General features: G+C 38.3%; 1 protein-coding gene and 1 pseudogene across 1 annotated transcript in view; one reads left to right on the forward strand and one right to left on the reverse strand.

Moving 5' to 3' along the window:
• LOC102848667 overlaps positions 1–4,071 on the reverse strand; it is a 6,209-nt pseudogene extending 2,138 nt beyond the window's left edge.
• ZNF292 (zinc finger protein 292) overlaps positions 1–11,293 on the forward strand; it is a 171,052-nt gene that overhangs the window by 128,873 nt on the left and 30,886 nt on the right. The gene's annotated exons all lie outside the window — the stretch shown is intronic.

The raw sequence follows: 11,293 nt of genomic DNA on the forward strand, positions 1-11,293 counted from the left end.
CAGAGTTGGACAATGACTAGGGAGGACAGAAGGAGAATTGATGCCTTTGAATTGTGGTGCTGGAGAAGAGTATTGAATGTACCATGGACTGCTAAGAAAACAAACAGCTTCATCCTGAAGAGGGTTAAACCAGGCTGTTGCTTGGAGGCAAGGTTTCTGAGGCTTTGTCTGACAGTCTTTCAATATGTTGTAAGGAGGGACCAGTCCTTATAGAGGGACATCATGCTTGGGAGGATGGAGGGACAGTGCAGGAGGGGAAGACTCTCTATGAAGTGAATTAATTCAGTGACTGGGGTAATCTGGATGGATGTGTCGGAGACAGTGAGATTGGCAGAGGACAGAGCAGTGTTTAGACTCGACGGCACATAATAAAAACAACAGCATACTAATGAGGCTTATTTATAGAGTATTTTTTAATCTATAAAAATTCAGTTACAATTCTAAAGTACTGTCAGATATTTGTATTACTTTTTAACGTTTTATATAGTGTTAAGTGACAAATTTAAATAAAATAAATTTCTATTTTTCTTTTTTGTTACATGCATATATGAATTAAGGAGCCAGTATCCTGGTGTACTGGTGTGGAGCTGCGCTACCAACTTTCAGTCATACAGTTTTAATCCATGTACTGCTCCGCAGTAGAAAAATGGGCAGTCTCCTCCTGTGCTGTTTACTTTCTCTGAAAATGTGCTCGAGGGTTATCTCTGGGTCAGTTCTCGTTTGACGGTACACAACAAGAAAATATATGAATTATGTTTCATTGTATACTGTTGCGTTCCATTTTGTGCCTTTACAGAGTTTTTTTTTTTTTAAATTATTATTTTTGTGTGAGTGTACTGTCAAATCAGATCTGACTGGTAAAGGAGGAGATTGTCCCTCCTTTCCCGGCAGAGCATGTGGTGGATTCGAACCGTCCGCCTCTGGGATTGTAGTTGCAGCTCCTTGCCACTAGGCCACCAGAGCTCCCCAACTTTCTTGTGTATTACTCTATAAATTCTAATTTGTGTATATAATTTTTTAAATTTTACTTTATTAATTTTCATGAAGATTTACATAGATTTTGGATTTCCATTCATTTATTGTTACACTTTTCTCCCTGACCACCCCTCCCCCCAGTTCGCGTCTCTCTTTGAAAAGTAAAAGAAAAATTCTTTCATTGGTATACAATCCCCCTGCACCCCTCCCACAGCCCTGAGTACACTCCACTATGCAACCTTCACTCTGGACTCTTGTGATAACCATAATACCCTATCATATTTCGCTTTTAAATTGTTCTCTCCCTCATCTGTTTCAATGCAGTATACATAATTTATCCAGTTTTTCTCAGTCTGACCCCAACCTTGATGTCAGTCCCATTCTACAACAGTGGCACCATGTAGTATTTGTCCTTTTGTGACTGAGATATTTCACTCAGCATAATGTCCTCCAGGGTCACCCATTTTGAATAATATTGCATGAGTTCCTTGTTTTTCAATGCAGCATAGTATTCCATTGTGTGAATATACCACAGTTTCTCTATCCATTTGTTTGTTGATGGGCACTTGGGTTGTTTCCAACTCCTTGCTGTTGTGAACAAAGTCGTGATAAACATGGGTGTGCAAATATCTGCTTGGATATCGGTTATGGTCTCTTTAGGGTATGTTCCCAGTAGTGGCTGGAGTTGCTGGGTCAAATGGTATCTCTATTTGCAACTTTTTGAGAAAGTGCCATACCACTTTCCACAGTGGTTGCACCATTTTACACTCCCACCAGCAGTGAATAAGGGTTGCAGTTTCTCCACAACCTCACCAACTTGTTGTTAACAGAACTTGTTTTTCTGTTAAATTTTGCTGTTCTTACCTGGATGAGATGATATCTCATAGTTGTTTTGCATATGTATATTTTGACACATTTAATATTCAGATGCCTGCTTTTCCCCCCCAATCTGTATTTCAGGATTTTATCAACTTCGACGAGTTTCTTAAGTTTTTGTAGGTTGCTGATTATTTTAGTCTCTGAAAATATTTAAGTAGGATTGTCAGTTGTCTTGAGACACTTGGATCCTAGGCAGAAGGAACAGGACAGCTTGTATTCTTGCACAGCAGCCAGATTCTGTTGTGCATCTGATTTTCATCTACTTTGAAAATAGTAGATCCTTGCTGAAAGATGGCAGCTGGACTAATTTAACAGTTACTCAGTTTCGTTGTTCTCGTCTAAGGGCAGTGAAATGAAAGCCCATGTAAGATTGTTTCTCTGTGCTTTGGGGTACCTTTTTGCTTTTGGCTTCTAGAGGTCCATAGTTGTGCTGTCGAGTCACCCACAAATCATAGTAAATCTGTGTATATTAACTCTGAAGCCTGCCCTTTCCTGAGCCAGTCTCATTGACTCTGACACAGCTAATCCCGTTGCGCCAAAATGTCAATCCATCTCATCCTGGGTCTTCCTCTCCTGTACTATTCCTTCACCTTTCTGAGAATGAGGTTCTTCTTCAGGGACCGTTCCCTCCTGGCCCAAAGTATGTGAGATGGAGCTTCAAAATCTTTGCCTCCAAGGAGAAACTTGGTTTCACCATCTCCAAGACAGGCCTATTTGTCCTCCTAGTAGTCTGTGGTATGTTCAAGACTCTTCTCCAGCATCATAACTCAAAGGCATCAGTTATTCTCCTATTATCCTTGGTCAGTTTTAGGTGAAAGAAAGCCAATCTCAGGAAAGTTAACCTTACATTTGATGAATAGGTGCCCGTTTTGGTATGGTTTATGAAAATTCACATGCCTTCCTTTAAAACATATTTGATATCCTCATGCTTAACAATCTGACCTGAATGAGAGGTGACAGCTGTGGGTCAGTTGTCAAGAGTAGGTACTGGCTTTTGGAAGCCACACAATACTTCCAACCAGCTATATGTCCACACACATGAAAAGATCTTCTTGTCTAGTGAAAACCACATGATCCTTCTGATCTAACACAGTGATAGTATCACCTGCCACAGTCCTGGCTCTTGGTCTCTTACACTGTAGAATGTTATCTTCTGAACATCTTTTATGCCTTTGTAAATATGAGCTTCTAGAACCTTTTTCTCTTGAACTATCTTCTTTCCATTGCAGCTTTTACATCTGTCTTTAGGGCTGATCTCTTCCCCCATGGCACAGAGACTGATTTTGCTGTACCATTCCAGGTCCAATCTTACTTGTATTCTGGTACCTCAGGAATTAGGACAACATTCTACTGCTCCTTTCTTCACTCTTCAGCCTTCACATTTGTCACAAATCACATTCTTCTATAAAGCTAAATTGTTGCACTGTTATGTAAATCTTTTAATGTTACTGCACACTGATGGACAACATTTTTTCCTCTCATTTCTCTCTGCATTCTTCCACCACCTCCAAAAACCATACCAGAGATGTGTATGGGTGAGCCAAAAATCACCACCTGCTCCACCCTCCCTGATGGTCTGTTCTCCTTTATCACATAGTTCTCTTTTCTTTGCATCAAAAAGCACTTGATAAGCGTGGGAAATGTGTTTAAACTTCTTGCCTTCATTTTGATTCTTATCAGGGTGGTACTTGAAGGCCAGTTTCCTATAAGCTGGGCTCTGGGTTTGACCCCAAAACATTATAGTAAGTGGTTTTCTTCACTCTTTTCTATAGCCGTTGAGCTGGCTGGATATGGTAAAGGAATACGCCACTGTGTATAATTCAGGCAAGCAGCCATCACTCCCCGGCCTCTCTTGGTGTTCTGGAAAGTTCTTTGGCCTTATCTTTAAAGATGTAAGATCTGGGTGCTGTTCAGGTCACAAGGAGGTAGATCTTGATTTTTATGTACTGTCTTACGTCATTTGAGTTGTCCAGTGAGACTTTGATCTTAACCTTTAAATCCAGAGGACTAGTGTTGGAAAGTGCTTATTTATGTTTAAGAAGTTTTTATGTTTGTGTCTTCAGTTAATGTATATGCCTGCCCCCACATATTTTTACTTATACATACTTGAGGAATTCTGGTTGTGCAGTCAGTACTGCTACCAAAAGCCCACATTTCACATTTGTCCTTGTGTTCTTGACTTCCTTCATTTAGGATATGCCCTTTTGGACCATCCATGTTATTTTTTTATGGCTTCATCATTTTTCTTAATGGTACCTACCCTGGCTGAGATGGATTGATAACAGTGACTGGGCCAATGAGGGTTGGTGTGTCAGAATTAGTGAGACTGGCCTAGGGCAATGAATGGTTCAGGGTTGCTATGCATTGCAGGAGACTGAACCAATAACATTCTATGACAGGTTTGGAAGCAGGAGTGGCATCCAATTCCTAAACAACTTGCCTCCAGAAACTCTATGAACTTTAATAAATGTCAATAGTTGTTGAAGGCCTTCAGGCCATTGGTTATGAACCAATTGCTATGAGTCGTGCTCAACTCGAAGACAATCAGCAACAACAACATATCTCTTAGAGTTTGTATTTACATCTCATTAATGACTTAGGAAACTCTGATGGCCTAGTGGTAAGGAACTGTGCTGCCATCCTGAAGGAAGGTACATGGTTCAAATCTGCAGCTGCTCCATGGGAAAAAGGTGGGCAGTTTCTTCCCATATGATTCACTCTCTCTGAAAGCCCACTGGAGGGCCAGCTGTGGGTCAGTTTTGACTCGGTACAAAAAAAACAATGGCTGAAGAATTGAAGTTGACTAAACAGCACCCAGCTGCAGCTTATTTGGCTGTTTGCTTTGGTGAAGGTTCCTTTTTATCCTTTGCTCATGTTGTGATTGTGTTATTTATCTTTTTTTTTTTTTTGTGGAGATGTTGCAATTTTATAAAAATTTTTGAGACTGTTCTCTTTTGAGATTGTTTAAGAGATTACTGAGTACAAGTTTTTCATTTTATGATAATTATTTCATCTTACATTCATGTATTTGTTATGATGTTCTATTTTTATAAAAGATTAAGCCCCGTAGTTTTCTTCGTATGTTATCTTCTAGATATTTTATGGTTTTGATTTAATTTTAGATCCTTTATCCATTTTGAATTGATTTTGTATATAGTAAGACGTCTGTTGTTGTTAGGCGCCGTCAAATTGAATACAACCCATAGCGACCCCATGAATAATGGATCTGAACTCGGTCCTGTGCCATCCTCATAACTTCCTGACACACTAGTGCCCATTTTGTAAATCATTGTGTCAGTCCACCTGGCCAAGGGTCTTCCCCTCCTTTGCTAACTCTCTGCCTTTCCAATTACTATTTTCCTCTTCAAGGAATAGCCACCTCCTACCAACATGCTCGAAGTATGTGAGGTGAAGCTTTATCATCTTTCCCTTCAAAGAGTACTCTGACTGCACTTTGTCCAAGACATACTTGTTTGTTCTTTTGGCAGTCCATGGGATGTTCAGTGCTCTTCTCCAGCACCACAGCTCAAAAATAACAATTCTTCATCTGTCATCCTTTTCATTATCCAGCTCTCAAATCCGTAGCAAGTGATTGGAAAGACTATAGCCTGGATCTTACACACCTTAGTTCTCAATCTGATATCATTACTCCTCAGTCATTTGGAGAGGTCTCTGCTGACTTTTCCAGTGCAGTATGTCTTCTGATTTCCTGAATTCTGGTGGGACCAATGGTATTGATTGTGGATCCAAGTAAGATGAAGTTGTTGACCCTGTAAACCCTATGAACAGTAGAGGAGCGTGGATAATTACTGTGTCACTGGAAAGCCCAGATTGAAAGTCAGTTGAAATAAGGGGAAGATAACGGCAGATATTCTTTAATAATTGGAACATGGAATGTTTGTAGCTTGAATTTTGGAAAACTAGAAATTGAAGAAGTATGGGTCCTGTTTTATTTTTGTGAGTAAAGATGCAACATTTAGTAAAGAGACTATTTCTGTCTCTCTAGATAGACTTTGGTCCCATTCAGAAGCAGTCAGTAAATGATTGAGTTTAATTCTGGATTCTCAATTTTGTTCCATTAGTCTATGTGTCTGTCTCTTATTGAACCAGTACCAGGGTGTTTTGATTACAGTGGATGTCTAGTATGTTTTAGGGAACTCTGATGGCTTGGTAGTAAGGAGTCACAATGCCAACTCCAACGCACCATCTGTACCACTGATCAATGATGGAAAGTTTCCTCCCTTGCAGTTCACTGTCTCTGAAAATCTACTTAAGGGTCAGTTACCATTCTTGGGTACCTAGCAATAACTACAACAGTATGTTTTGATATTGGGGAACACAGGGCATGTTGCTTTGTTCTGTTTCTTCAGTTTAATTCATTTCCTTTCCCTATGAGATTTCCCTATTAGATTGTTTTATTTCCATAAAGAATGTTGGGGATTTATAGTGGATTTGCATTGAATCTGTAGATTTCTTTAGGTAGAATTAATTTTAGATAGATTTCTTTACCATTTTCACTATATTAAGTGTTCTAGTTAATGAGCGTAGGATATTCTTCAATTTTGATAAGTCTCTTGTAGTTTGTTGCTTTTAATAATTTTCATTATATATTTTATGTCCTTAGTTACATTAATTTCTAGGTAATTTAAAGTTTTGGCAAGTATGCTCTTAGTTACTGTTTTAGCATAGTCTTTGATGATGTAGAAGACTCCTGCTGATTTTTTCTTTGTGTTTTGAATTAAAGTTTTCAGAGCAAATTGGTTTTCCATTTAACCATTCATACATGGCTTTATGTTTTATGGCATCAGTATTACAATCCCCATACTGTAACAGCACTCCTCCCATTTTTGTCCTTGTGATTCTTATTTCTATTCATCCATCTTGACTTTCCCTTCCTGCCTTCTGAGCTTTATCCTTGGGCAAATTCTGCCCCTTTAATCTTACATGTTTGTCTAAGGAATGAGTACTTCTCTTGTGTTATTGTTCATCCTGTGGTTATACCTATTGTTTGACTGAAAGGCCACAGGAGTGAGTTCAGTTCCAGGTTTCAAGATTAGCTAAGGGCCATGGTCTAGAGAGTTCTTCTAGTCTTTCAGACCAATAAACCTGACCATTTTTTATGATTTAGAGTTTTATTCCACCTTTTTTCTTCCACTTTATCAAGTTCTCTACAATGTCTTTTTATATCAATATGCAGTGGTAGCCAGAGGAACACCAAGTGATATTTGCGTTAATTTGTACCCTGCAATGTTTAAGTTTTTCTATTGGTTTTAGTGGTTTTCTTGTAGAATCTTGACAACTTTACCTCTTGCTTTATCATTTGGATACATTGTATCCTTTTTTGCCTTTTCAAGATTAGGATTTCCAGTATAATGTTGCTATGGACAACCTGCCCTGCTTTTCCCCACAGTGCATTGGAGAGCACTGAGGATGGACATCTCGTTTCATTTTCATTCTCAACTGGAATGTCAGCTTTTCTCTGTTGAGTATAAATAATGTTGGCTGTTGATTTACCTATATACTCGTAATTACATTGAGAAGATTCCCTCCTATTCTCATTTTGCTGAGAGTTTTTTTATCAGAAGAGTATTGTTGACTTTTATAAAATGACTTTTCTGTATCATTTGGTCCAGTGATATAGTACTTTTCCTTTGTTTTATTTATGTGGTGGATTGCATTGATTTTCTATTAAGTTGTTTTATAATCCTGATAGTAATCTCATCAATCATGCTATATTATGACCTTTTTTTTAAAAGTAGGTTGCTGAAATGTGTTAATGCATTTGTTGGAAAGTTTTTTTTATCCATGTTCATAAGGCATATGAGTGTATGATGTTGTTGTTAGCTGTCTGCAAGTCATTTATGATTGAAAACATAACAGATCTGAATATTGTCCTGTGCTATCCATCCTCATAATCTCTGGTATGCTCAAACACTTTGTCACAGTTCTTATGTCAGTCTATCTTGTTGGAGAGCTTCCTTTCTTTCTCTGACCTTTCCTAGCATGATGTGCCTCTTCTGACAATATGCCCAAAGTATATGAGACAAAGCTACACCATCCTTGCCTCCAAGGAGCTCTCTCACTGCACTCTTTCGTTTTATAGTCCACGTGTTAGTAAGTATTCTCCTGCAGCACAACTCAAAAGTCATTGTTTCTTCTGTAAACCTTATTTGAAGAGGTCCTTGACAGCACATTTTCCCAGTGCAACATTTCTTTTGATTTCTTGACTGCTGTACCCATGAATGTTCATTGTGAATACCAATAAAATAAAATCATAGACAACTTAAATCTTTTCTCCCTCTGTCATGGTTTTCTATTGGTCCAATTATGTTTTCTTGTAGTCAAGATATAATCCATTTGCAACTGTTTGAGAAAGCACCACACTGCCTTCCACATTGGTTGTACCATTTTACACTTCCACCAACAGTGAATAAGGGTTCCGGTTTCTCCACAGCCTCGCCAGCATTTGTTACTTGCTGTTCTGTTAAATTTTGCTATTCTGACTGGGGTGAGATGATATATCATAGTTGTTTTGCTTTACATCTCTTAGAGCATTTTGAACATTTCTTTATGTGCTTGTTGGCCATTTTTTTTTCCTTGTTGGCCATTTGACCCAGCAGTTCCACTACTGGGAATATATCCCAAAGAGACCATAACTGCCACCCAAGCAGATATATGCATACCCATGTTAATGGTGGCTTTGTTCACAATAGCAAGGAGTTGGAAACAACCTAAGTGCCCATCAACAAACGAATGGATAGAGAAGCTGTGGTATATTCACACAATGGAATCCTACGCTGTTTTGAAAAACAAGGAACTCATGAAATATTATTAAAAATGGGTGACACTGGAGGACATGCTGAGTGAAATATCTCAGTCACAAAAGGAAAAATACTGCATGGTGCCACTGTCGTAAAACAGGACTGACACCGGGGTTGGGGTGGAGACTGAGAAAGATGGGATAAATAATATATACTGCATTTAAAACAGATGAGGAAGAAAACTGTTTAAAAGGGATATGGATTAGATATTATTGTCATGGCAGGAGTCCAGAACAAAGGCTGCATAGTGGAGTGGACCTGGGGGGAGGGATTGTAAAACAGTGAAAGAATTTTTCTTTTACTATTCAAAGAGAAGAATGTACTGGGCAGGGGGGAGAGGGGTGGGCAGAGAGAAAAGTGCTACAATGAATGAATGGAAATAAAAATAAAGAGAGAGATGTAATCCATGTTGGAGGTTGCAGTTTTTGATCTTCTGCAGCAAGCACTTTGAGTTGTTAGTTTCAGTAAGAAAAGTTGAGTGATTTGCATAATGCAGGTAGTTGATGAGTTTCTTCTGAAGTTTAGCTGCTTAAATTATTTGCTTGCCGTACAGATGGATTTGATATGGAGAAAGGATTCAGCACTGTTGCATGTCTTTCTTCATGCTTTCTCTTTTAAAAAAATGTATTTTTATACTGGTTTACTTAAAAAGTTCATATACATTGCATTCTTGATTTTAAGTCATGCAGTTGCAAAGGATAGCTTTTATATGAGCACAATAATAATAAAAAAAAAACCAACAGTAAGTTTTCTGGAATTCCCATTCTTCTCAGTTCTAGCCATAATTTTTTATGATCCACACAGTCAAATTCCTTTGCATAATCAATAAAACACAGATAAACATCTTTTTAGTATTCTCTCTTTTCAGTCAAGATCCATCTGCCATCATTCATGTCACCTGTAAAAAGAGCAAGGGCTGCGTGGGAATGGTCATATCTGATCTTTACCAACTTCAAAAGGGAGCTGCCCCTGTCAACAGCATCAACAACACAAAACCAGTTCCCATGAGGTCAGACATGTTCCCCATGCTTCCATTCCTCTTTCTATTCAACACAATCTTAACTGCTTTACTAGGTCCAGAATTTAATATGATAGCTCACAGACCATACAGAGCCATATTGAGGAGGTCAAAAGTCTATGTATAATCTAGGTTAGTAACAGAATACAGTCACCGTCAGGACAGATTGCAAAATATGCTTGTCACTCCTCCTACTATCCCCCTCCGCCTGCACTAGTCCTCCAGTTGTCCAACAAACTTAGACAAAGACTCTTAACTCTGGTTCTTTGGGGGATAGCAGTCCCAACGCCAAATATGTCAGGTCCCTCTGGTCCTCTTCTTTGGTCATGGCTGCTGCCATAGATTCTTGCTGTCATAAGAATATCTGGGCCCAAAGGACATGGTATATTGTCTTAACTTCTTTGCTGGTGGTGGGTATCTTCTAATTTTACTGCTGGGTCTGCTTTATTTTATGGTGAGACTAGCCAATCCCCTTGTGGATAGGTTCACACACCTTATTTGCATATGGCAAAATAAGATCATGGGTAGGGAAGCCGTTTGAACAGTAAACCCTTAAAACTACATCATCCCTCATGCCAAGGCCTCTTCTGAATCCAGTTTGAATTTCTGGTAGTTCCCGGTCAGTGTACTGTTTTGGTTTTTTAATAATCTTCAGCAGGAATTTACTTGTATACTAATGACACTGTTTGATAGTTTCCACGTTCTGTTGAATCACTTTCTTAGAGTCGCCTAGTTTGTTTCTTTTACTTTTTTAATATCTTTGTCTGCCTTAGGCATCAAGTTTATGCTGGCTTCATAGAAACAATATGATGCCTCTTTTCTTCTCTATTTTGAAGAACTTGAGTGGACTAGTTGCAGTGTTCTGTGGATGTTTGATAACATGCTCCAGCATAGCCATCTGGTCATTGGCATTTTGGTGGTGATGGTGATCATGGTTTTTGTGGAGTTGTGGGGTTTTGTTTTGGTTTTATTTAAATGCTATCTTTTATCTTCTGTAAAAATTTGTTTTAATTTTTACATCTGTTTTTGATAGTTTAAATAATTTTTTTTATCTAGGAGTTTATCTTTCATCTAGATTTCAAAATCATGGAGTACAGTTTTTCATGAGAGTCTTTTCTCTTTTGATCATTTAGAACACCACCGTTGTAATTTTCTAAGTTATTTGTTTACATCTTCTGCTTTGGTTGATTTTATTATTTCTGTTTTCAGTTTCATTTATTTCTGCATTGATCTTTTATTATTTCCCCCTTTTTTGTAGCTTTTTAGAGCTTTTTTTTTAACTGTAGGCATTTATTGCTATGTCTGTTCTGCTTTTGCTGTACTCTACAAATGTTGGTGTCTTATGCTTTTTTTGTTTGATTCTAGGATTTTTAAATTTTGCTTTTTATTTTTTCTGTGTCTCAGTTGTTTTTTAACCCTCCCATTCACTGCATTGACTTGATTCTGCCCATTCTGTCAGTCATTGTGACATTATATCGGGTTTGTCATAGACACAGGGTTGTAAGCGGTCATTACAAAGACAGAAGAGGAAGAAAAGACCAAAATGGATGTCAGAAGAGACTCTGAAGATTGCACTGGAGCGTAGAGAAGCCAAAGCACA

This window comes from Elephantulus edwardii, unplaced genomic scaffold, assembly GCF_000299155.1.
Source record: "Elephantulus edwardii isolate Elephantulus edwardi_28Jun2011 unplaced genomic scaffold, EleEdw1.0 scaffold00360, whole genome shotgun sequence".
In the NCBI taxonomy this organism is placed as follows: Eukaryota; Metazoa; Chordata; class Mammalia; order Macroscelidea; family Macroscelididae; genus Elephantulus; species Elephantulus edwardii.